The sequence below is a fragment of the Mesoplodon densirostris genome, chromosome 2 (genome assembly GCF_025265405.1).
Source record: "Mesoplodon densirostris isolate mMesDen1 chromosome 2, mMesDen1 primary haplotype, whole genome shotgun sequence".
NCBI lineage: Eukaryota > Metazoa > Chordata > Mammalia > Artiodactyla > Ziphiidae > Mesoplodon > Mesoplodon densirostris.
The window spans coordinates 38722293-38747177 of record NC_082662.1 but is presented as its reverse complement, the minus strand read 5'-3'; the positions used below and the strand labels follow the sequence as shown (position 1 = coordinate 38747177).

Genomic DNA, 24885 nt, shown 5'->3' with positions numbered 1-24885 from the left:
GGCTTAAAAAACTGCAAACAGGGGCTTCCCTGGTGGCGCAGTGGTTGAGAGTCCGCCTGCCGATGTAGGGGACATGGGTTTATTCCCCGGTCTGGGAAGATCCCACATGCCGCGGAGCGGCTGGACCCGTGAGCCATGGCCACTGAGCCTGCGCGTCCCGAGCCTGTTCTCTGCAACAGGAGAGGCCCGCGTACCGCAAAAAAACAAAAAACGTACAAACAAAAAAACTGCAAAGAGTTTTTTTTTTTTTTTTTTTTTTTTGCGGTACGCGGACCTCTCACTGTTGTGGCTTCTCCCGTTGCGGAGCACAGGCTCCGGACGCGCAGGCGCAGCAGCCATGGCTCACGGGCCCAGCCTCTCCGCAGCGTGTGGAATCTTCCCGGATGGGGGCACGAACCCGTGTCCCCTGCATCGGCAGGCGGACTCAACCACTGCGCCACCAGGGAAGCTCCGAACAGTCGATTTCATCCTTGCAAGTTGTCAAAGAAAAATTTCATCAGTTTAAAAATAGAAAGATGTTAAATTCACTGAAAAATTAAGCTGGGTTCTTTCATTAAATCTGGGAATACTGCAACATCAAGTATTTAGTGTTTTTGCAAGAGAAACAAAATTGGCAGCTCTAGTTTTACATTATTGCTTATATACGAAAGTTTTAAGAGTGAAGAATTGTGACAGAACATTCCAAATGAATGACCTAAAAATGGAGCAAGGGATACTGTTCCTCAGCACGTTTCCCCACAAATTTAGAGAAATTTACTATTAGAATATTAGCTGTGTGTGGTAAGAGAGGAAAAACAGATATAGTGTTCCAGGCTGTTGACAAGGACAAAAAGGCTCTGAATAGGTCACCATCTTCAATTCTGAATAATCTCATATTTAAGAATTCTCAAATGCTTAAAATGGTGGTCTTTTCAGCTACCCATCCTAAGAAGTCAGGTACAAGCATGCAAGTAAATTCACAGCCACAGAGGATCCATGTTAAAAACAGTTAAGGTAGCTGTGATGCAACACCAATAATTTGAATAGCCCTGACACACTCAAAATATTATCTTAATTATTCAACGAAATCCTGAAGCAAACTCTTGCTGGTCTTGGTACACTGCTAAACACTAAAGTAGCATGTTCTTTCCATGGTTTTAACTTAACTCAAAGAATTTTTACACTATTAAGTAAGAAAAAAATTAAAGTATTTCCCCTTTTTAAATTTACAGACGTTTAATTAGCTTTATTTACAGAGCAGGGTTTTTTTTTCAGTCTCCAGTGGTGCCTAGAAAACATCATTAGGCAAGAATGCCAGTTTAAAAGAAATCTCCGCAGAATCCTAAAAATAACAGATGTTGATGCTCCTCAAGAAGGGGCAAGCTTGACTACATCAGCAGCTCTATGTCTCAGTTACTACTCAGAAGCAATTCTGTTGCAGTCTCTACATCTCATGATTCTGAAGACAAGGCCACTATTACCGCATTCCTATCAAAGCTGATAGCACATAGATTTTGTATTTTTTTGGTGTATTCTGGACTAGAAACTGGTGCTCCAGCATACACATGTGCCCAAAGTCGAGGTGTCTATTTGAACATTTCGGAATTTTGTTTGTACTGATTTGCTACTACTGCATCTTGTGGATCATCTGGTTCTGCAGCTGCCAGTAGTGCTTGCAATGACAATAATACCGTGCGGAGAGTCATTGCTGCTGCCCATTGATCTTTCAGGATATCCAAACAAATAGCCCCTGTGATGGAACTAATATTAGGATGCCATATTTTAGTGATAAACCGGATCTTAGGGGGATTAAATGGATATGTTTGTGTTATTTTAATCTCTAGTTGATATCTTCCTCCTTCATATGGTGTGTCTGGAGGTCCTGCTATTTCTCCTCCTAATTCTGTAAAATTCTCATCTACAAGATCTACTTTCATTTGATTTTTGCTTGTAAAGCTCCTGATTTGATTAAAAGGATGTTAAAATCAACAGCTATCTGTGGTTGATGAGAGACTGTTGCCTAATTTGTCATCTTTGTCCATTTTTTCTCAATTCTTGTACAAGAGCAAGGGGATAGGATTAGGACTGTGTCTGTTCCCGACAAATATTAATAGACTGTAAGCTCTTATCCCCATAATCATACCCTTGATTTTGTCGTCACCTAAACCTGCACCTTCTCCAAACTCCACTTCAAGTTTCTCAGATTCCCAACCTCCATGGATTAAATAAATTCACTTTGGTACTCCAAACCCAGTTATTAGCTGGCTTCATCAAAACCAATATTTTAGTTTTATTTCATGTTCATTTTAAAGGTTAAATTATCAATAGTACAAACATGTATAACTCATCATTTATTTCATTTTATTTATTTATTTTTAAATATTTATTTATTTATTTATTTATTTATTTGGTTGTGCTGGGTCTTAGTTGCAGCTCACTGGCTCCCTTGGTGGCAGCATGTGGGTTCCTTAGTTGCAGCAGGTGGTCTCCTTAGTTGCGGCTCACAGGCTCCTTAGTTGTGGCATGCATGTAGGATCTAGTTCCCTGACCAGGGATTGGACCCGGGCCCCCTCCATTGGGAGCACGGAGTCTTAACCACTGTGCCACCAGGGAAGTCCCTCAATAATAATAACCAAGTATCATTTATATAATAACCAAGTATCATTTATTTTAAATGATACTTGGTTATTATTCAAATGACAAGCTAAAGTTTTGAGTTTTAAAAAAATTATGTCTTTCTTGGTTGTATAAACTTATAGTCTTATGATTTTTAAAGCTTTGTAAATATTGTTATTTAGTATACCAATAATATATCACTTATTTTGCATAACAGTGGCAACAATAATAGTAATAGCTAATACATATATAGTGAACATTTACTATGCTAGCATTGTGCTAAGTGTTTAACATGTTTTAACTTATTTCATTCTTACAGTAGTCTTTTTGAGGTGTGTATTTTATTATTCCGATTTTACGGATGAAGACATGATTCCCACGTAAGAATTTGTCCAAGGTCACACAACTAGTTAAGTGGCAGAGCTGAGGTTAGAACCAAGGCAGTCTGGTACCTCTGTCTAAAATCTTAATCATTATGCCATATTCAATTATGCATAGTGAAAAATAAAATGAATAACTTAAGTCCAAAATAGTGATTGAGAAGGGCTAAACAAATCAATTAAGTGAAAACATTATATACTGAAATTATTTTTCCTTTCCTGTCCATAAATAAGAAAATTCAGACATAGATTTTATATATAGACTGTGACAAGTCTTTATTGCTTTTAATAGCACCCATTCTTGCCTTATACATTATATCACATCTTTAATGCATAGCCTTAAAAAAAAACTAGCTGCTGCTGTAGTAGAACAGTAAATCTATTGTTGAGCCTAGTATATTAAATTAATATATCAGGGATCTATTTTGTATTCCTTTTTCGTTTTTAATTTATTTTTTCCACATTGGGTCTTCGTTGCTGCGTGAGGGCCTTCTCTAGTTGTGGCGAGCAGGGGCTACCCTTCTCACTGCAGCGGCCTCTCCCATTGCGGATCATAGGCTCCAGGCACACAGGACTCAGTAGTTGCGGCACGCAGGCCCAGCAGCTGTGGCTCGCGCGCTCTAGAGCGCAGGCTGAGTAGTTGTGGTGCATGGGCTTCATTGCTCTGCGTCATCTGGGATCTTCCTGGACCAGGGCTTGAACCCGTGTCCACTGCATTGGCAGGCAGATTCTTAACCACTGCCCCACCAGGGAAGTCCCTCTTTTTAAAAAAAAATTTTATTTATTTATTTATTTGGCTGCCCCGGGTCTTAGTTGCGGCACACGGGAATTTTGTTGCCATGTGCAGGATCTTTTTAGTTGCAACGTGTGGGATCTAGTTCCTTGACCAGGGATTGAACCTGGTCCCCTGCATTGGGAGCTCAGAGTCTTAGACACTGGACCACCAGGGAAGTCCCCCTATTATGTATTCTTACAAGATTAACTTTTTCTCCAGTAGTATAAAATGGTTGAAATTAGTGATAGTTATAATTTAAATGAAGGAAATAATTCACTTTGCAGTACAGATAGAAAAACAGGGCTTCCCTGGTGGCGCAGTGGTTAAGAATCCGCCTGCCAATTCAGGGTACATGGGTTCGAGCTCTGGTCTGGGAAGATCCCACATGCCGCGGAGCAACTAAGCCCGTGTGCCACAACTACTGAGCCTGCGCTCTAGGGCCCGTGAGCGGCATATACTGAGCCCACGTGCTGCAACTACTGAAGCCTACGTGCCTAGAGCCCGTGCTTGGCAACAAGAGAGGCCACTGCAATGAGAAGCCCATGCACCACAGCAAAGAGTAGACCCTGCTCGCTGCAGCTAGAGAAAGCCTGTGTGCAGTAATGAAGACCCAATGCAGCCAAAATAAATAAATAAATAAATAAGTAAATAAATAAATAAATAAATTTAAAAAGAAAGAAAAACAGGTGACTTCATAAATGGGGAATATATTGTTGATTTTCTTCACCTTATTTTTAATTGTCTTTATGATTTACCAGTAGCAATTTAGTTAGTTTCAGTTTTCATTACATTATGGAATTTGTTAGAAAGCCGTAGAAGGAAGAAAAGAGGCCGAACATTTAGAAGTGTTACTGATGAGTGGTTTATAAAACTCATTTTAAGAGTGATTTACGGGAATTCCCTGGCAGTCCAGTGGTTAGGACTCTGCGCTTTCACTGCCGGGGCCTGGGTTCGATCCCTGGTTGGGGAACTAAGATCCTGCAAGCTTCACGGCCCAGCCAAAAAAAAAAGGGTGATTTATATGATGGTTGTAATCTAAATATGCAGTTCATTTGCTAACTGCTCCAAACCCTGTGATCCTAGAGGTTCTGGGAAGATCATAAGGACATGCTGTGGGAGAAAAAAGCGTGCAACAATCTTCGTAGCTCCTTTTATGGCAGAATATTTTCTCCCAGAGTTCAGCTGCAGGAGGTAATATATCTGAAGTGCTTGTTGAAGTATAAAGTTCTGTATTGATATTAGTTGTGACTTGTCTAAGGTCATATGTGGTATATTTGCTACAGAACTGTAAGTTAGAAATTTTTTCAGTTGTCTGCAAAGTAAAATATATCATTTTTTAAAAGAACATATTCATTTTAGCTCACTCCACTAAGAATATATTTGTAGTACTAATTTGGCACTGGGTTCTTCAGTTATTATAATGTTGCTTTTAATGAACATATATGCTATTTATTACAACTGAGGTTGGCATTTTATCTCCTTTCTTGGGCAGATTAAATTTTTTGAGAGGAAAGTACAACTATTAATATTCACTCAACAAGTATGGTCAAAACAAAGTATAGGGTAGCCCCCAAACAATCCTGTTTGTTCATTTTTACAACCCTTTGGGTTATATTTTGGATTCAGCATTGAATGGATCATCTTTCCTTTAATTTGAACATTACATCTGTGTACACACCTGTAAGCATTCTTTTTTTTTTTTTTTTTTTCCCCTTTTTGCGTTATGTGGGCCTCTCACTGTTGTGGCCTCTCCCGTTGTGGAGCACAGGCTCCGGATGCGCAGGCCCAGCGGCCATGGCTCACGGGCCCAGCCGCTCCGCGGCATATGGGATCCTCCCAGACCGGGGCACGAACCCGTATCCCCTGCATCGGCAGGCGGACTCTCAACCACTGCGCCACCAGGGAGGCCCTGTAAGCATTCTTATAATATGAAAAGCTGTCCCCCTGCATTTTTGGATATTATGAATTTGGGCAGATTTTAAAAAGAATTTTTAGGCTGAAAAATCCATATAATGAAATTTATGATTCTTTAAAGCAGCAGGTGAGTGAAAAAGGTAAGCTCTTACTTGAACAGCCTCATTTAAATATCTTTTACCTTTTTTGTGTTATAAAAACAACTGTAATTCCTAATAATTTTGTAAAAATTTTCTTAAAATAATTTGCTAAGCAGTTGGTTAAATTTCTTTGAAAGTATATTTGTTGAATTATTCATAATTAAAAAAACTGGTTACAGTGATATAATGTTTCATACAGCATATAATATTCCTCAGCAATTTTCTTGATAGTATTGGTTAATGTTCACTCTCAGGAAGCCCTTTAGATCATGCTTTATCTCCTTTGTACTTTTGTGATCCTTATGGGGTTATGGAATATAATAATATGACCTTCTACCTTATAAAAATAGACTGAACTATTTCTGAAAGAAGTGTAATAGTCAGCAGAGCTGCAGCAAGAGTGGCTTTCACAAGGTTGATAGGCTGTGAAACTGTTGAATGGACTTTGGTTTCAAAGACATCTGTTTTAAATTAATCTTGGTCAGATACATGCCATTGTAGACAATTCAAATGCAATTGACTTTCTGACCTTAGAACAAAGAAATACCATACAATATTTTTTTTCAGTATAAAATTAATTTTTTTGAGTCTTAGTTGCTGTGGTATAGTACTGGAGCTCACTGAAAAGACAATGGAGGAGGGTATTTGACGTTTTATTGATTTTTTAAGGAAAACTTGATTTTAGGGAAATGAAAATGTATATGGAGGAACATAGGCCATTCTGGAAGCCAACATATAGAAGTTGTTCTGTTGGCAGTATTTTTCAATAACTGATATAGCAGTTAATTGTTTGAATAAATCCTTGTGTTGAAATTTCTTAGTTCTACACAATGTTCTTTGTTTGTTTTTTTTCTCGCTGCACTGGGTCTTCGTTGCTGCACTCGGACTTTGTCTAGCTGCGGTGAGTGGGGGCTACTCTTCATTGCAGTGCGCAGGCTTCTCATCACGGTGGCTTTTATTGTTGCTGAGCACGGGCTCTAGGCACGTGGGCTTCAATATAGTTGCAATCCGTGGGCTCAGTAGTTTTGGCTCACAGGCTCTAGAGTGCAGTCTCAGTAGTTGTGGCGCATGGGCTTAGTTGCTCCGCGGCATGTGGAATCTTCCCGGACCAGGGCTTGAACCTGTGTTCCCTTCATTGGCAGGCGGATTCTTTTATTTTTTTTAACATCTTTATTGGAATATAATTGCTTTACAATGGTGTGTTAGTTTCTGCTTTACAACAAAGTGAATCAGGCATACATATACATATATCCCTATATCTCCTCCCCCTTGCATCTCCCTTCCATCCTCCCTATCTTACCCCTCTAGGTGGTCACAAAGCACCGAGCTGATCTCCCTGTGCTATGCAGGTGCTTCCCACTAGCTATCTATTTTACATTTGGTAGTGTATATATGTCCATGTCACTCTCTTACTTTGTCCCAGCTTACCCTCCCCGTGTCCTCAAGTCCATTCTCTACGTCTGAGTCTTTATTCCCTTCTTGCCCCTAGGTCCCTCATGACCTTTTTTTTTTTCCTTTTAGATTCCATATATATGTGTTAGCATATGGTGTTTTTCTTTCTGACTTCACTCTCTATGACAGACTCTAGGTCCATCCACCTCACTAAGTTAACACAATTTCGTGCCTTTTTATGGCTGAGTAATATTCCATTGTATATATGTGCAACATCTATTTTTCTGGGGGGGTGCATGTATCTTTTATTTTTTAATTTCATTTTATTTTTAAACATCTTTATTGCAGTATAATTGCTTTTCAATGGTGTGTTGGTTTCTGCTTTACAACAAAGTGAATCAGTTATACATATACATATGTCCCCATATCTCTTCCATCTTGCATCTCCCTCCCTCCCACCCTCCCTATCCCCCGCCAGGTGGTCACAAAGCACCGAGCTGATCTCCCTGTACAATGCGGCCGCTTCCCACTAGGTATCTATTTTACATTTGGTAGTGTATACATGTCCATGCCACTCTCTCAATTTTTTTTTTTTTTTGCAGTACATGGGCCTCTCACTATTGTGGCCTCTCCCGTTGCAGAGCACAGGCTCTGGACACGCAGGCTCAGCGGCCATGGCTCACGGGCCCAGCCGCTCCGTGGCATGTGGGATCTTCCCAGACCAGGGCACGAACCCGTGTCCCCTGCATCGGCAGGCGGACTCTCAACCACTGCGCAACCAGGGAAGCCCCCACTCTCTCATTTTGTCCCAGCTTACCCTTCCCTCTCCCCGTATCTGCAAGTCCATTCTCTAGAAGATCTGTGTCTTTATTCCCATCTTGCCCCTAGGTTCTTCATGACCATTTTTTTTTTTTAGATTCCATATATATGTGTTAGCATACGGTATTTGTTCTTCTCTTTCTGACTTACTTCACTCTGTATGACAGACTCTAGGTCCATCCACCTCACTACAAATAACTCAATTTCGTTTCCTTTTATGGCTGAGTAATATTCCATTGTATATATGTGCCACATCTTCTTTATCTACTCGTCTGTTGATGGACATTTAGGTTGCTTCCATGTCCTGGCTATTGTAAATAGAGCTTCAATGAACATTTTGGTACATGACTCTATTTGAATTATGGTTTTCTCAGGGTATATGCCCAGTAGTGGGATTGCTGGGTCGTATGGTAGTTCTATTTTTAGTTTTTTAAGGAACCTCCGTACTGTTCTCCATAGTGGCTGTATCAATTTACATTCCCACCAACAGTGTGCCACATCTTCTTTATCCATTCATCTGTCGATGGACACTTAGGTTGCTTCCATGTCCTGGCTATTGTAAACAGAGCTGCAATGAACGTTGTGGTACATGACTCTTTTTGAATCATGGTTTTCTCAGGGTATATGCCCAGTAGTGGGATTGCTGGGACGTATGGTACTTCTACTTTTAGTTTTTTAGGGAACCTCCATACTGTTCTCCATAGTGGCTGTATCAGTTTACATTCCCACCAACAATGCAAGAGGGTTCCCTTTTCTCCACACCCTCTCCAGCATTTATTGTTTGTAGATGTTTTGATGATGGCCATTCTGACTGGTGTGAGGTGATACCTCATTGTAGTTTTGATTTGCATTTCTCTAATGATTAGTGATGTTGAGCATTCTTTCATGTGTTTGTTGGCAATCTGTATATCTTCTTTGGAGAAATGTCTGTTTAGGTCTTCTGCCCATTTTTGGATTGGGTTGTTTGTTTTTTTTGATACAGAGCTGCATGAGCTGCTTGTAAATTTGGGAGATTAATCTTTATCAGTTGCTTCATTTGCAAATATTTTCTCCCATTCTGAGGGTTGTCTTTTCATCTTATTTATGTTCTCCTTTGCTGTGCAAAAGCTTTGAAGTTTCATTAGGTCCCATTTGTTTATTTTTGTTTTTATTTCCATTTCTCTAGGAGGTGGGTCAGAAAGAATCTTGCTGTGATGTATGTCATAGAGCGTTCTCCCTATGTTTTCCTCTAAGAGTTTGATAGTGTCTGACCCTACATTTAGGTCTTTAATCCATTTTGAGTTTATTTTTGTGTATGGTGTTAGGGAGTGTTGTAATTTCATTCTTTTACATGTAGCTGTCCAATTTTCCCAGCGCCACTTATTGAAGAGGCTGTCTTTTCTCCAGTGTATATTCTTGCCTCCTTTATCAAAAATAAGGTGACCATATGTGTGTGGGTTTATCTCTGGGTTTTCTATCCTGTTCCACTGATCTATATTTCTGTTTTTGTGCCAGTACCATACTATCTTGATTACTGTAGCTTTGTGTATAGTCTGAAGTCCAGGAGCCTGATTCCTCCAGTTCCATTTTTCTTTCTCAAGATTGCTTTTGTTATTTTGGGTCTTTTCTGTTCCCATGCAAATTGTGAAATTTTTCGTTCTAGTTCTGTGAAGAATGCCAGTGGTAGTTTGATAGGGATTGCATTGAATCTAAAAAAAAAAAAAAAGAATCTATAGTGGATGTGAAATATATATGATCTCTGAAGAAAACGATTGCTGTATTATGAGATAAATGTAATTACTTTTCAGTAATCATGTGAAATAATGTAAGTTCAGTACTGTGCTATAAATATTGGCAATTCTCTAGTCATTTGTAACTTAATAAGAAATTATTTCAGGGGCATTGAGCATATAACATGTCTTTTTATTTATTTATTTATTTTTTTGCTGTACTCGGGCCTCTCATCGCTGTGCCCTCACATTGCAGAGCACAGGCTCCGGACGCGCAGGCTCAGCAGCCATAGCTCACGGGCCCAGCCACTCCGCGGCATGTGGGATATTCCCAGACTAGGGCACGAACCCGTGTCCCCTGCATCGGCAGGTGGACTCTCAACCACTGTGCCACCAGGGAAGCCCTAACATGTCTTTTTAAAATTAAAAGTGTCTTCTAATTTATGTAGTTACCTATTCTTAGGACTTAAATATTTACTTCCTAAATGTGATTTGGTATGTTTTTGAGTGAGGTGGGAGGGATTATGATTAATCCCTTTACTCTTGAGGATTCAAAAAGAATTATTTCTTAAAATAAAAAATTACATACTAATTAATTACAAGAAAATATAAAAGTACAGCAAAAAAAGATAAAAGTCATCTGAACATCCTTCCAGACAACTTTTCCAACAGCAGAGCAAAATAAACAAATGAGACCTAATCAAACTTACAAGCTTTTGCACAGTAAAGGAAACTATAAACAAAATGAAAAGACAACCTATGGAATGGAAAAAGTATTTGCAATTGATGTGCCTGACAAGGGCTTAACTTCCAAAATATGCAAATAGCTCATACAGCTCAATAACAGAAAAGCAAACAACCCAATCAAAAATGGGCAGGAGACCTAAATGGATATTTCTCCAAAGAAGACATAGAGATCACCAATGACCACATGAAATGATGCTCAAGAACGCTAATTATTAGAGAAATACAAATCAAAACTATAATGAGGTGCCACCTCACACTGGTCAGAATGGCCATTATTACAAAGTCTACGAATAACAAATGCTGCAGAGGGCATGGAATAAAGGGTACCCTCCTATACTGCTGTAGGAATGTAAATTGGTGCAGCCACTCTGGAAAGCAGTATGGAGGTTCCTCAAAAAACTAAAAATACAGTTTCCATATGATCCAGCAATCCCAATCCTGTGCGTATATCTAGAGAAAACTCTAATTCAAAAAGATACAAGTACCCCAAGTGTTCATAGCAGCACTATTTACAACAGCCAAGACATGGAAGCAACCTACATGTCCATCGATAGATGAATGGATAAAGAAGATGTGGCATACACACACACACACACACACACACACACACACACACACACACAATGGAATACTACTCAGCCATAAAAAAGACTGAAATAGTGCCATTTGCAACTACTTGGGTGGACCTAGAGATTATCATACTAAGTGAAATAAGTCAGAAAGAGAAAGACAGATACCATGTGATATCACTTTTATGTGGAAACTAATATAGGACACAAATGAACTTATCTATGAAAATGAAACAGACTCACAGAAATAGAGAACAGGCTTGTGTTTGCCAAGGGGGAAAGCAGGGAGAAGGGATAAATTAGGATTATGGGATTAAAGATACAAACTACTATATGTAGGGACTTCCCTGGTGGTCCAGTGGTTAAGACTCTGTGCTCCCAATGGAGGGGGCCCAGGTTCAATCCCTTGTCAGGGAACTAGGTCTTGCATGAGCAGCTAAAGATCCTGTGTGTCTCAACGAAGATCCTGCACGCCACAAGGAAATCCTGCACACGGTAACGAAGATCCTGTGTGCCGCAGTAAGACCTGGCACAGCCAAATAAATAAATAAATATTAAAAAAACAAAAACAGGGCTTCCCTGGTGGCGCAGTGGTTGAGAGTCCGCCTGCCGATGCAGGGGACGTGGGTTCGTGCCCCGGTCCAGGAGGATCCCACATGCCGCGGAGCGGCTGGGCCCGTGAGCCATGGCCGCTGAGCTTGCGCGTCCGGAGCCTGTGCTCCGCAACGGGAGAGGCCACAGCAGTGAGAGGCCCGCGTACCGCAAAAAAACCCCAAAAAACTACTATATGTAAAATAGATAACAAGGTCCTACTGTATGGCACAGGGAACTATATTTAACATCCTGTAATAATCCATAATGGGAAAGAATATGAAAAAGAATACATATATGTGTATAACTCAATCACTTCGCTATACACTAGAAAGTAACACAACATTATAAATCACTTATACTTCAATTAAGGAAAAAACAATTGGATTAAAAAAAATCCTATCAACGGTGGAAAAAGAAATTCCAAATGTTTCACTAGCTCCTTGGTCTTGATTAAGTTACTTACTTTATTTAGGCAACAACATCCTTGTCCGTAATATAGGGTCATAATATCTACCTCTTAGAATTGTTGTAAGGATATTTAATGAGAGGTTACTATATGCCCGCCTCTGTGCTACCATTATCTCATTTCGAGGAGTAGAAGCATTCGTTTCCTGGGGAAACAAATGTGGGAAGGACATTCCAAGCAGAAGGAACTAAATGTACAGCTTACAAGGAAGGTGTGGTGTTTTTGAGAAGTGTTGACTATAGCACATGTATAAAGGGAAAGCATAAGAGAGATGATGGAAATTGAGAGGAAATTTAACTTGAACCCAGATCATCAAGGGTCTGTCTTTCTAAGGAGTTTAGAATGTATCCTGTAAAGCAGGTAGCACAGATTCAGTTGTTTATGGGGAGCCAGGCAGGTAAGGTACTTGAATGAATTGAAGTGGATAAGGACTGTGGTAAACTGGAAATCACAAATCACATATGCCCTGTCTTATCTAGGTCTCCTGTCCTCTGCTCCAGCACAGTTTTCTATGTGGAAATTTGGGCCTAGTGTTGTTGAATTTTCTAATTTTTTGAAGAGAAGTTACATATCCATATTTTTAATATGAAATCATATTTTCAAAGCACCTGTGTGTGTGTGGGAAAAAACCCTTCATCTTTATTTTTTACTCAACCTGTAGGCTATCAGTTTATGGCTTCTGCTGTAGATAGATGGGAAGCCATACAAGCTTTTTAATAACAAGGGTGGTGACATGGCCAGATTTGATCTTGAGATAGATCATTCTCACCTCAGTGTGGAGAATGGATTGGTGAGACTAAAGAATGGACGTAGAAGGCTATTGTAATAGACAGAAAAAGTGAGAGAAGTGGCTAGTTTAAGGCAGTGGCATAGGGCTGGAAGTGGGAGTGGGAGATGAATTGAAGAGCTCATTTCAGTGCCATGCTTCCCAATATTTTCATTTTCACAGACCATTCTGGATTTACTGTTTGGAAAGATTTATGTCTTGCAAGTAAGACATAATAAACAACAATAACACAGTAAACAACAATAACAAATAACTAATATTATTGATCACTTATTATGTGCTAAAAGTATTCTGTGCTAAGGGCTTTATACACTTACTTAATCCTCATAGCAGTAATATAAGATAGATAATATTACCATCTCCATTTTACAAATGAGAGGAATGAGATTTAGAAGAGTTAAGTTGCTTGACTAGTAAACCAAGGGGGCAGAATTTAGATCCAGAACCTGAAATTTTTTATAGCAACAAATAAATATAGGAAAAATAAAGCAAGTTCTGTACTGTATAATAACAATTACAGTAATTACTAGAACTGAATTTGCTTATTTATAGGAAGTTATTAGCACAACTTTTACATAAACATTATTATGTTGAAGTTATTCTGTAAAAATGTTTTTGGGTTAAACCTATTTTTATGTGAATTTCTGTAAGAGATGAAATACAACTAACTCTGGTGTAGATGGGATTTAGTACAATTGTATTTGCAATAGCATGTTACTTAAATTTTCCACATGCTATAACAGATGACTTAGCACAACACAATTTGAATTTTTCACCTTATTCTTTTCAATTTTACCTCCAGATGAATTTCATTTGATTTAGCTACTTTTAGGTTCAGCCTTATTTTGAATATGTTACTGAACTAGAATAAAAGAAAGATACATTACTCTCTTCCCAGGAGCCCTAATTCTTTATGGTTTCCACTATTGCAATGATTTTTACCATTGTGAAAATTCAAATTTTTATAGAGTTTTACAGTGTAAGAATTGCAGTTCAGCTATTTAAGGTAGCAATTGCCATATTATCATAGAACTAAAATCAGAAAAGAATGGAACTAACATTTATTGAAAACCTTTTATATGCCAGATATGTCTAAATCCATTGTCTAAGTCATCACAACAACCCTATAAAGGTAAGTGGTGTCTCTGTTTTACAGATGGAAAAAAATGCCCCCAAAGTTAAATACCTTGCTCAAATTCCCACAGCTAGTTATAGGTAAAGCCAGGATTTAAATCCAAATCTATTTGATTTCAAAGAGAGAAGTTCTGTAACATTACTTAAAAACTATAAGCAACTCAGTCCATAAATACTTGTCACCTGGGATAATATTTGCCAAACATATGTTGACTAAAGATTGGTATTGAGATATATAAAGAACTCTTGCAATTCAGTAATAAGACAAGCAACCCAATATAATATGGGCAAAAGATGTAAACAAACACATCACAAAGATTATGCTATACAAATGACTAATAAGCACAATAAAAAGCACTCAACATTATTAGTCATCAGGGAAGTGTAAAGTAAAACCACAATGAGATAGTATTACTACATTCCCACCAGAATGGCTAAAATTAAAAAGCCAAATATGGGTAAGGATGTGGAGCAATCAGAAGTCTTACACATTATTTTTGGGAATATAAAATTGTATAACCACTTTGGACAACGGTCTACAGATACACCTACCCTGTGATCAGAAATTCCACTCAAGTATTTACTCAAAATAAATGAAAGCACATTTCAAAAATGTCAACAAAGGGAGTTGCCTGGTGGTCCAGTGGGTAAGACTCCACACTACCAATGCACGGGGCCCAGGTTCAATCCATGGTCGGGGAACTAGATCCCTCATGCATGCTGCAACTAAGAGTCCACATGCCCCAACTACGAGTCTGTGTGCTACAACTAAGAGTCTGCATGCCACAACTAAAGATCCCACATGCAGCGATGAAGATCCTGCATGCCGCAACTAAGACCCGGTGCAGCCAAAAAAAAAAAAAAAAGATGTCAACAAAAACCATGTACAATAATGTTCATGGCAGCTTTAGTTGTAATAGCCCCAAACTGGAAACAGCCTTGTTGTGCATGAACAGAAGGATGGCTAAATAAACTATTATATTCATACAATGGACTACTACTCAGCAATAAAAAGGAGCAAACTGGGGGGTGGGATGAACTGGGAGATTGGGATTGACATATATACACTACTATGTATAAAATAGATAACTAATGAGAATCTACTATATAGCACAGGGAACTCTGCTTAGTGCTCTGTGGTGACCTAAATGGGAAGGGAATCTAAAAAAGAGGGGATATATGTGTACGTATGGCTGATTCACTTTGCTGTACAGAAACTGACACAGCAGTGTAAAGCAACTATACTCCAATAAAAAAAAATAATGTCAGCTTTGTGTGACAATAATTTTTTTAAAAAAGAGCAAACTACTGATATGTGCAACAATGTGAGTACATCTCAAAAATATTATGCTATGTGAAAGAGCCTCACTCAAAAGAGTGCATGTTGTTTGATTTTATTATTTATTTATTTATTAACATCTTTATTGGAGTATAATTGCTTTACAATGATGTGTTAGTTTCTGCTTTATAACAAAGTGAATCAGTTATACATATACATATGTTCCCATATCCCCTCCCTCTTGCGTCTCCCTCCCTCCCACCCTCCCTATCCCACCCCTCTAGGTGGTCACAAAGCACCGAGCTGATCTCCCTGTGCTATGCGGCTGCTTCCCACTAGCTATCTATTTTACGTTTGGTAGTGTATATATGTCCATGCCACTCTCTCACTTTGTCACAGCTTACCCTTCCCCCTCCCCATATCCTCAAGTCCATTCTCTAGTAGGTCTGTGTCTTTATTCCCATCTTACCCCTAGGTTCTTCATGACCTTTTTTTTTTCTCTCTTAGATTCCATATGTTAGCATACGGTATTTGTTTTTCTCTTTCTGACTTACTTCACTCTGTATGACAGACTCTAGTTTCATCCACCTCACTACAAATAACTGAATTTCGTTTCTTTTTATGGCTGAGTAATATTCCATTGTATATATGTGCCACACCTTCTTTATCCATGTTGTTTGATTTTATTATAGGAAGTTCTAAAATAGGCAAAACTAATCAATCATTAAAAAAAAATCAGAACACTGGTTACCTCTGGAGGGGATTGAGTGGTAAGGGGCATGAGAAAACTTCCTGGGGTAATGGTAAGGTTTTATATCTTTGATTGCTTTTTAAAATCTCATTGTTCAGTACAAGTGCATATAAGTACAATTGATTTTTGTGTATTGATCTCGTAACCTTGCTGAACTTGTTTATTTATCTCTAATAGTTTTTGTGTAGGTTCCTTAGGATTTTCTATATATAAGATCATTCCATCTCTAAATAGAGATAGTAGTTTTACTTCTTGCCTCCCAGCTTGAATGCCTTTTATTTCTTTTCTTTGCCTAGTCACCCTTTCTTAGTCACCTTTGCAGTCTGTTTCTATTCTCTCCAACCTTGGTATAATTAACTGCCTTCTGGGTATGTCCACTTACGTATCTCTTTAGATCGTCAACCTCACTATGTCCAAGACTGAACTCACTGTTTCTGTCAAAGTCTTCTTCCTCTAGAGTCCTCTGTCTTGGTAGTGACATCACATCCAACTAATTGTTTAGCCAGAAAACTGAGAATCATCCTTGACTCCTCCATTTTCCTTACCCATCTTATCTAATTCACCACTAAGTCCTGATGGTCCTGCTTCCTAAATCTCTTGAATCAGTCTAAAACTTATCCTTTCTGCTACCACTACTCTTGGCCAAACTACCATCATGTCTGGCCAGGACTGTTGCACTTGCTTAACTGGTTCCTCCAGAAGCTACTCTTGACTTTCACTTACCTATTCTTCACATTTTTGTCAGCATGATCTTTCTGAAAAGACAAATGTGATCATGTCACTGCCCTACTTAAAACATTCTTAAGCCTTCCTGTTCAAGTCCAGCATGGACTGAGTCCCTGCCTGCTTGCTTCCCATTACTCTTTGTATTAAGATCAAAATACGGTCTGTGAGGCCTTGCAAGTATGGCCTCTGCCTACTTTCCCAGACATTGTTACACTGGCTTTCTTTTGCTTCCTTGAACCAGATACCTATTGAACTTTAAGTACCAAAGGGCAGAGATCATATACCAGTGTATACTCAGGGCCTGACACATGGTTAGGTACCAATAAATATTAGTTGAGTAATTACAGATTATGTGCCAAGGCGGAGATGGATATGTTCATTATCTTAATTGTGATGATGGTTTCATGTATGTATGTCAAAACTTATGTCAAACTTAATATGTCAGACGTAACCTATTGTACACTTTAAATAGGTACAGTTTATTGCACGTTAATTTTTTCTCAATAAAGCTGCTAAATAAACACCTATGTTCCTTTTTAGGGTCTTGGCACATTCTTTTTTTTTTTTATAGGTTTATTTTATTTATTTATTTGTTTGTTTGGCTGTGCTGGGTCTTCGTTGCTGTGCGTGGGCTTTCTCTAGTTGCGGAGAGCGGGGGCTACTCTTCGTTGCGGTGTGCGGGCTTCTCATTGTGGTGGTTTCTTTTGTTCCGGAGTATGGGCTCTAGGTGCGCGGGCTTCAGTAGTTGTGGCACGTGGGCTCAGTAGTTGTGGCTTGCAGGCTCTAGAGCGCAGGCTCAGTAGTTGTGGTGCATAGGCTTAGTTGCTCCGCGGCATGTGGGATCTTCCTGGACCAGGGCTTGAACCCATGTCCCCTGCACTGGCAGGCAGATTCTTAACCACTGCGCCACCAGGGAAGCCCTGGCACATTCTTTTTATTTGTAATCCTCTTTTGCTCTTCTTTACTCACCTAATTCCTACCTATTTTTTAGTCTTTGCTTAAATATATTTCTTCAGGATCTAGCTTGGAATCCCCCTTCATATCCCACTAGATTAATTCTCCTTATTACATATCCTATCCTTTAGAGCATTTCTCATAATTATGCTTTTTTTTTTTTTTTTTTTTTTCGGTATGCGGGCCTCTCACTGTTGTGGCCTCTCCCATTGCGGAGCACAGGCTCCAGACACACAGGCTCAGCGGCCATGGCTCACGGGTTCAGAATTATGCATAATTATGTAGTATTTGTTTAATGTCGTCTTTTCACCTAAACTGTAATCTTCATGAGGATTGGGACCATGCCTTTCTTGTTCATTAATGTATCCTAAAGGTGTATTATAGGCACTGAAATATTTGTTGACTGAATTAACAAATATGTATCCATTTATTTATTCTGCACATATCCATTGAACCCTACCAGGAACCAGGTACTATTCTAGGTTCTGGAGTTACAGCAATGAACAAAACAGACCAAAAAAAATCTCTGCACTCATGGAATTTACATTTAAGAGTCAGGACACAGGGCTTCCCTGGCGGCCCAGTGGTTGAGAGTTCACCTGCCGATGGAGGGGACACGGGTTTGTGCCCCGGTCCCGGAAGATCCCACATGCCGCGGAGCGGCTAGGCCCGTAAGCCATGGCCGCTGAGCCTGCGCGTCTGGAGCCTGTTCTCCGCAACGGGAGAGGCCTGCGTACCGCCAAAAAAAAAAAAAAAAAAAAAGAGTCAGGACGTAGTTAAATAGTCAGGTGGTTGTAAACACTGTGGAGAAAAATAGAGCAGGGAAGGGGAATAAGTGGTGCTGAGGCATGTGGAGAATTGTCTCATTGCTCGTAGAGACCTATAGGGATTAGAATCTGGGCATTGAGGGATGACCTAGGAGCTCTGGACTCCTTGGAGTGGTGGGGCATAAAGGGCATTATGAGATTAGTCTTGAAGGTCTCAAGGCAATTAGTGGAAGTTGTGAGTGTTGAACAATGCGAGGATCAGGAATTTTGCTAGGATCACACAGAATCCTTGGTTCCTTCTGTTCATCCTGTGAACAGTGATGTGGAAGTTTAGGTGGTGTATCTAGAGCACACCGAGTGCTGAGTGCTTCCCTTGATTGCTGCTGATAGATTTGTAAAGTACCAACCACCAGCAAGATTCTTTGGGAAAAACAAAAACAATCTACCTGACTTTAATCTCTCCCTGCTCTCAAGGAACTCACAGTCTAGTTGACAAGACGTATATGTAGAAAAATAATTATGATATAAAATAGAATGTAATAAGTAATAGCAGAAATACAAATGTACTACAGGATTGAAGAAGGCGAGAATAATTGCAAAGGTGTAGGGGCAGAAAGGAAGCTGGAAGGTAAAACGAGCTAGAGGAAGGACAAGATTTCAACCAGCAGAAATGATAGGAAGTTGCATCTTAAGCAAATGAACGTCTCTATTTGGATGCCTTTATTATACCCCAAACTCAGCGTGTGTGTGTGTTAAGCCAGTTACTCCCCACAAACTCTGATCTTTCTCCTAATTTCCCTATTTGTGATCATTCTCCCTAATATTCAGACTGTAAATGTTATAACCACCTTTGTTTCTCTCTTCCTCTAAAATAATAACCACCAGAATGACTACCATTTATTGGTTAATTGCAGTGATCCAGACTCTGCTAAATCTTTTACATACAACTGGTGTGATCTGCTTCGTAAAACTCAAAGTGAAAATGCAGTCTGTGTCTTATTCTCTAACAAATTAAAGCCAACCCAAGTCCCTATATGCTATATTTAGCAGAATATCACCCTTTCCCACATAATATCTGAAATACAGGCATTTCCCTTTCCACTGTATTGTCTGAAAGCTTCAAAGGGTTTGTTCATTCTAAACAGAAGGTGTATCTGATTCCCATTTCTAAGCAGGGAGGAATCTTGGTGACTCTCAGTCTGGTATTATTGTTGTTCTTTGTTGCTAGGTGGTACAGGTGTCAAATAGTCATTTCCATCATCTGGTGCTGCTGGTCCCCAAACAGCAAAATTTCACTGGCAAAAGCTTTTGGCAAAAGCTGGTAAGCTCCCTTCAAATGATGATGATTCCATGGAAAATTTACTGTCTCAGTGCTCCTTGACTTACAGTATCCCTCTTTATATACTTTTAGTTCCCAATCCTTTCAGGCATACAACACAATCCATTCTTTTATGAGACTCTGTTGTCACAGAGAAGTGCCTAGCTGAGTTTGAGTACCCTCTCAATGCAGAGCCCACAATCAATGTCTTTTTATGAGAATCCCCCATGAATTAAGCAATTTTTCCCCTACCATCCAAATGCAAAAGGCCTCTTATGGAGTTCCTCCCAGAAAGTCTTGGTTTGTTTAAGCCAATTAATTCTCCCTGGTAACCAGGGATGGAGTGTGTTATCTATCATTGAGTCTCAAGGTATTTTGCTAAACTCTAATCACTAAACAAATCTTCCAGCTTTCTTTATATTTATATAAAAAGTTAAACTACTTAAGTGACCCTTTTTAGGATAAAGGTCAGTTTCTCTCTATTAAAAAAATTATTACCTACAATTCTTTTTTTTTTTTATTTTTTTAATTTTTTTTATTTTTTTTTATTTTTATACCCTCCAGTTCATCCATGTTGTTGCAAATGGTAAAATTTCTTTTTTTATGGCTAATATACCACTTCTTTATCAATTGGTCTGTCGATGAGCTCTTAGGTTGCTTCCATGTCTTGGCTACTGTAAATGATGCTGCTATTAACATTGGGGTGTTTGTATCTTTTTTTTTTTTTTTTTTAGTATGTGAGATGCCAACCACTTTTTATTTTTCTTTTTTTTTAAATTTTATTTATTTTTTATTTTTTATTTATTTATTTTTTTATTTTACAAATTTAATCAGTTATACATATACATATGTTCCCATATCCCCTCCCTTTTGCGTCTCCCTCCCACCCTCCCTATCCCACCCCTCCAGGCGGTCACAAAGAACCAAGCTGATCTCCCTGTGCTATGCGGCTGCTTCCCACTAGCTATCTACCTTACGTTTGGTAGTGTATATATGTCCATGCCGCTCTTTCACTTTGTCACAGCTTACCCTTCCCCCTCCCCATATCCTCAAGTCCATTCTCTAGTAGGTCTGTGTCTTTATTCCTGTCTTACCCCTATGTTCTTGATGACATTTTATTCTTAAATTCCATATATATGTGTCAGCATACAGTATTTGTCTTTCTCTTTCTGACTTACTTCACTCTGTATGACAGACTCTAGGTCCATCCACCTCATTACAAATAGCTCAATTTCATTTCTTTTTATGGCTGAGTAATATTCCATTGTATATATGTGCCACATCATCTTTATCCATTCATCCGATGATGGACACTTAGGTTGTTTCCATCTCCGGGCTATTGTAAATAGGGCTGCTATGAACATTTTGGTACATGTCTCTTTTTGAATTATGGTTTTCTCAGGGTATATGCCCAGTAGTGGGATTGCTGGGTCATATGGTAGTTCTATTTGTAGTTTTTTAAGGAACCTCCATACCGTTCTCCATAGTGGCTGTACCAATTCACATTCCCACCAGCAGTGCAAGAGTGTTCCCTTTTTTCCACACCCTCTCCAGCATTTATTGTTTCTAGATTTTTTGATGATGGCCATTCTGACTGGTGTGAGATGATATCTCATTGTAGTTTTGATTTGCATTTCTCTAATGAGTAAAGATGTTGAGCATCCTTTCATGTGCCCGTTGGCTGTCTGTATATCTTCTGTGGAGAAATGTCTATTTAGGTCTTCTGCCCATTTTTGGATTGGGTTGTTTGTTTTTTTGCTATTGAGCTGGATGAGCTGCTTATAAATTTTGGAGATTAATCCTTTGTCAGTTGCTTCATTTGCAAATATTTTCTCCCATTCTGAGGGTTGTCTTTTCGTCTTGTTTATGGTTTCCTTTGCTGTGCAAAAGCTTTGAAGTTTCATTAGGTCCCATGTGTTTATTTTTGTCTTTATTTCCATTTCTCTAGGAGGTGGGTCAAAAAGGACTTGCTGTGATTTATGTCATAGAGTGTTCTGCCTATGTTTTCCTCTAGGAGTTTGATAGTGTCTGGCCTTACATTTAGGTCTTTAATCCATTTTGAGCTAATTTTTGTGTATGGTGTTAGGGAGTGATCTAATCTCATACTTTTACATGTCCCTGTCCAGTTTTCCCAGCACCACTTATTGAAGAGACTGTCCTTTCTCCACTGTACATTCCTGCCTCCTTTATCAAAGATAAGGTGACCATATGTCCGTGGGTGTATCTCTGGGCTTTCTATCCTGTTCCATTGATCTATCTTTCTGTTTTTGTGCCAGTACCATACTGTCTTGATTACTGTAGCTTTGTAGTACAGTCTGAAGTCAGGGAGCCTGATTCCTCCAGCTCCGTTTTTCGTTCTCAAGATTGCTTTGGCTATTCGGGGTCTTTTGTGTTTCCATACAAATTGTGAAATTTTTTGTTCTAGTTCTGTGAAAAATGCCATTGGTAGTTTGATAGGTATTGCATTGAATCTGTAGATTGCTTTGGGTAGTAGAGTCATTTTCACAATGTTGATTCTTCCAATCCAAGAACATGGTACATCTCTCCATCTATTTGTATCATCTTTAATTTCTTTCAGCAGTGTCTTATAATTTTCTGCATACAGGTCTTTTGTCTCCTTAGGTAGGTTTATTCCTAGATATTTTATTCTTTTTGTTGCAATGGTAAATGGGAGTGTTTCCTTGATTTCACTTTCAGATTTTTCATCATTAGTATATAGGAATGCCAGAGATTTCTGTGCATTAATTTTCTATCCTGCAACTTTACCAAATTCATTGATTAGCTCTAGCAGTTTTCTGGTAGCATCTTTAGGATTCTCTATGTATAGTATCATGTCATCTGCAAACAGTGACAGCTTTACTTCTTCTTTTCCCATTTGGATTCCTTTTATTTCCTTTTCTTCTCTGATTGCTGTGGCTAAAACTTCCAAAACTATGCTGAATAAGAGTGGTGAGAGTGGGCAACCTTGTCTTGTTCCTGATCTTAGTGGAAATGGTTTCAGTTTTTCACCATTGAGGACGATGCTGGCTGTGGGTTTGTCATATATGGCCTTTATTATGTTGAGGAAAGTTCCCTCTATGCCTACTTTCTGCAGGGTTTTTATCATAAATGGGTGTTGAATTTTGTCAAAAGCTTTCTCTGCATCTATTGAGATGATCATATGGTTTTTCTCCTTCAGTTTGTTAATATGGTGTATCACATTGATTGATTTGCGTATATTGAAGAATCCTTGCATTCCTGGAATAAACCCCACTTGATCATGGTGTATGATCCTTTTAATGTGCTGTTGGATTCTGTTTGCTAGTATTTTGTTGAGGATTTTTGCATCTATGTTCATCAGTGATATTGGCCTGTAGTTTTCTTTCTTTGTGACATCCTTGTCTGGTTTTGGTATCAAGGTGATGGTGGCCTCGTAGAATGAGTCTGGGAGTGTTCCTCCCTCTGCTATATTTTGGAAGAGTTTGAGAAGGATAGGTGTTAGCTCTTCTCTAAATGCTTGATAGAATTCGCCTGTGAAGCCATCTGGTCCTGGGCTTTTGTTTGTTGGAAGATTTTTAATCACAGTTTCAATTTCAGTGCTTGTGATTGGTCTGTTCATATTTTCTATTTCTTCCTGATTCAGTCTTGGCAGGTTGTGCATTTCTAAGAATTTGTCCATTTCTTCCAGGTTGTCCATTTTATTGGCATAGAGTTGCTTATAGTAATCTCTCATGATCTTTTGTATTTCTGCAGTGTCAGTTGTTACTTCTCCTTTTTCATTTCTAATTCTATTGATTTGAGTCTTCTCCCTTTTTTTCTTGATGAGTCTGGCTAATGGTTTATCAATTTTGTTTATCTTCTCAAAGAACCAGCTTTTAGTTTTATTGATCTTTGCTATCATTTCCTTCATTTCTTTTTCATTTATTTCTGATCTGATTTTTATGATTTCTTTCCTTCTGCTAACTTTGGGATGTTTTTGTTCTTCTTTCTCTAATTGCTTTAGGTGCAAGGTTAGGTTGTTTATTCGAGATATTTCCTGTTTCTTAAGGTGGGATTGTATTGCCATAAACTTCCCTCTTAGAACTGCTTTTGCTGCATCCCATAGGTTTTGGGTCGTCGTGTCTCCATTGTCATTTGTTTCTAGGTATTTTTTAATTTCCTCTTTGATTTCTTCAGTGATCACTTCGTTATTAAGTAGTGTATTGTTTAGCCTCCATGTGTTTGTATGTTTTACAGCTCTTTTCCTGTAATTGATATCTAGTCTCATAGCATTGTGGTCGGAAAAGATACTTGATACAATTTCAATTTTCTTAAATTTACCAAGGCTTGATTTGTGACCCAAGATATGATCTATCCTGGAGAATGTTCCATGAGCACTTGAGAAAAATGTGTATTCTGTTGTTTTTGGATGGAATGTCCTATAAATATCAACTAAGTCCATCTTGTTTAATGTATCATTTAAAGCTTGTGTTTCCTTATTTATTTTCATTTTGGATGACCTGTCCATTGGTGAAAGTGGGGTGTTAAAGTCCCCTACTATGATTGTGTTACTGTCGATTTCTCCTTTTATGGCTGTTAATATTTCCCTTATGTATTGAGGTGCTCCTATGTTTGGTGCATAAATATTTACAATTGTTATATCTTCTTCTTGGATTGATCCCTTGATCATTATGTAGTGTCCTTCTTTGTCTCTTCTAGTAGTCTTTATTTTAAAGTCTATTTTGTCTGATATGAGAATTGCTACTCCAGCTTTCTTTTGGTTTCCATTTGCATGGAATATCTTTTTCCATCCCCTTACTTTCAGTCTGTATGTGTCTCTAGGTCTGAAGTGGGTCTCTTGTAGACAGCATATATATGGGTCTTGTTTTTGTATCCATTCAGCCAGTCTGTGTCTTTTGGTGGGAGCATTTAGTCCATTTACATTTAAGGTAATTATTGATATGTATGTTCCTATTCCCATTTTCTTAATTGTTTTGGGTTCGTTATTGTAGTTCTTTTCCTTCTGTTGTGTTTCTTGCCTAGAGAAGTTCCTTTAGCATTTGTTGTAAAGCTGGTTTGGTGGTGCTGAACTCTCTCAGCTTTTGCTTGTC

The 24885-nt window shown here is 38.7% G+C and overlaps 1 protein-coding gene and 1 pseudogene across 1 annotated transcript in view; one reads left to right on the top strand and one right to left on the bottom strand.

The window, feature by feature from the left end:
• The window catches only part of ZSWIM5 (zinc finger SWIM-type containing 5), a 270681-nt gene that overhangs the window by 37413 nt on the left and 208383 nt on the right, over nucleotides 1-24885 (top strand). The window lies entirely within an intron of this gene.
• Nucleotides 1303-16532, bottom strand: LOC132483453 (ubiquitin-conjugating enzyme E2 K-like; annotated as a pseudogene).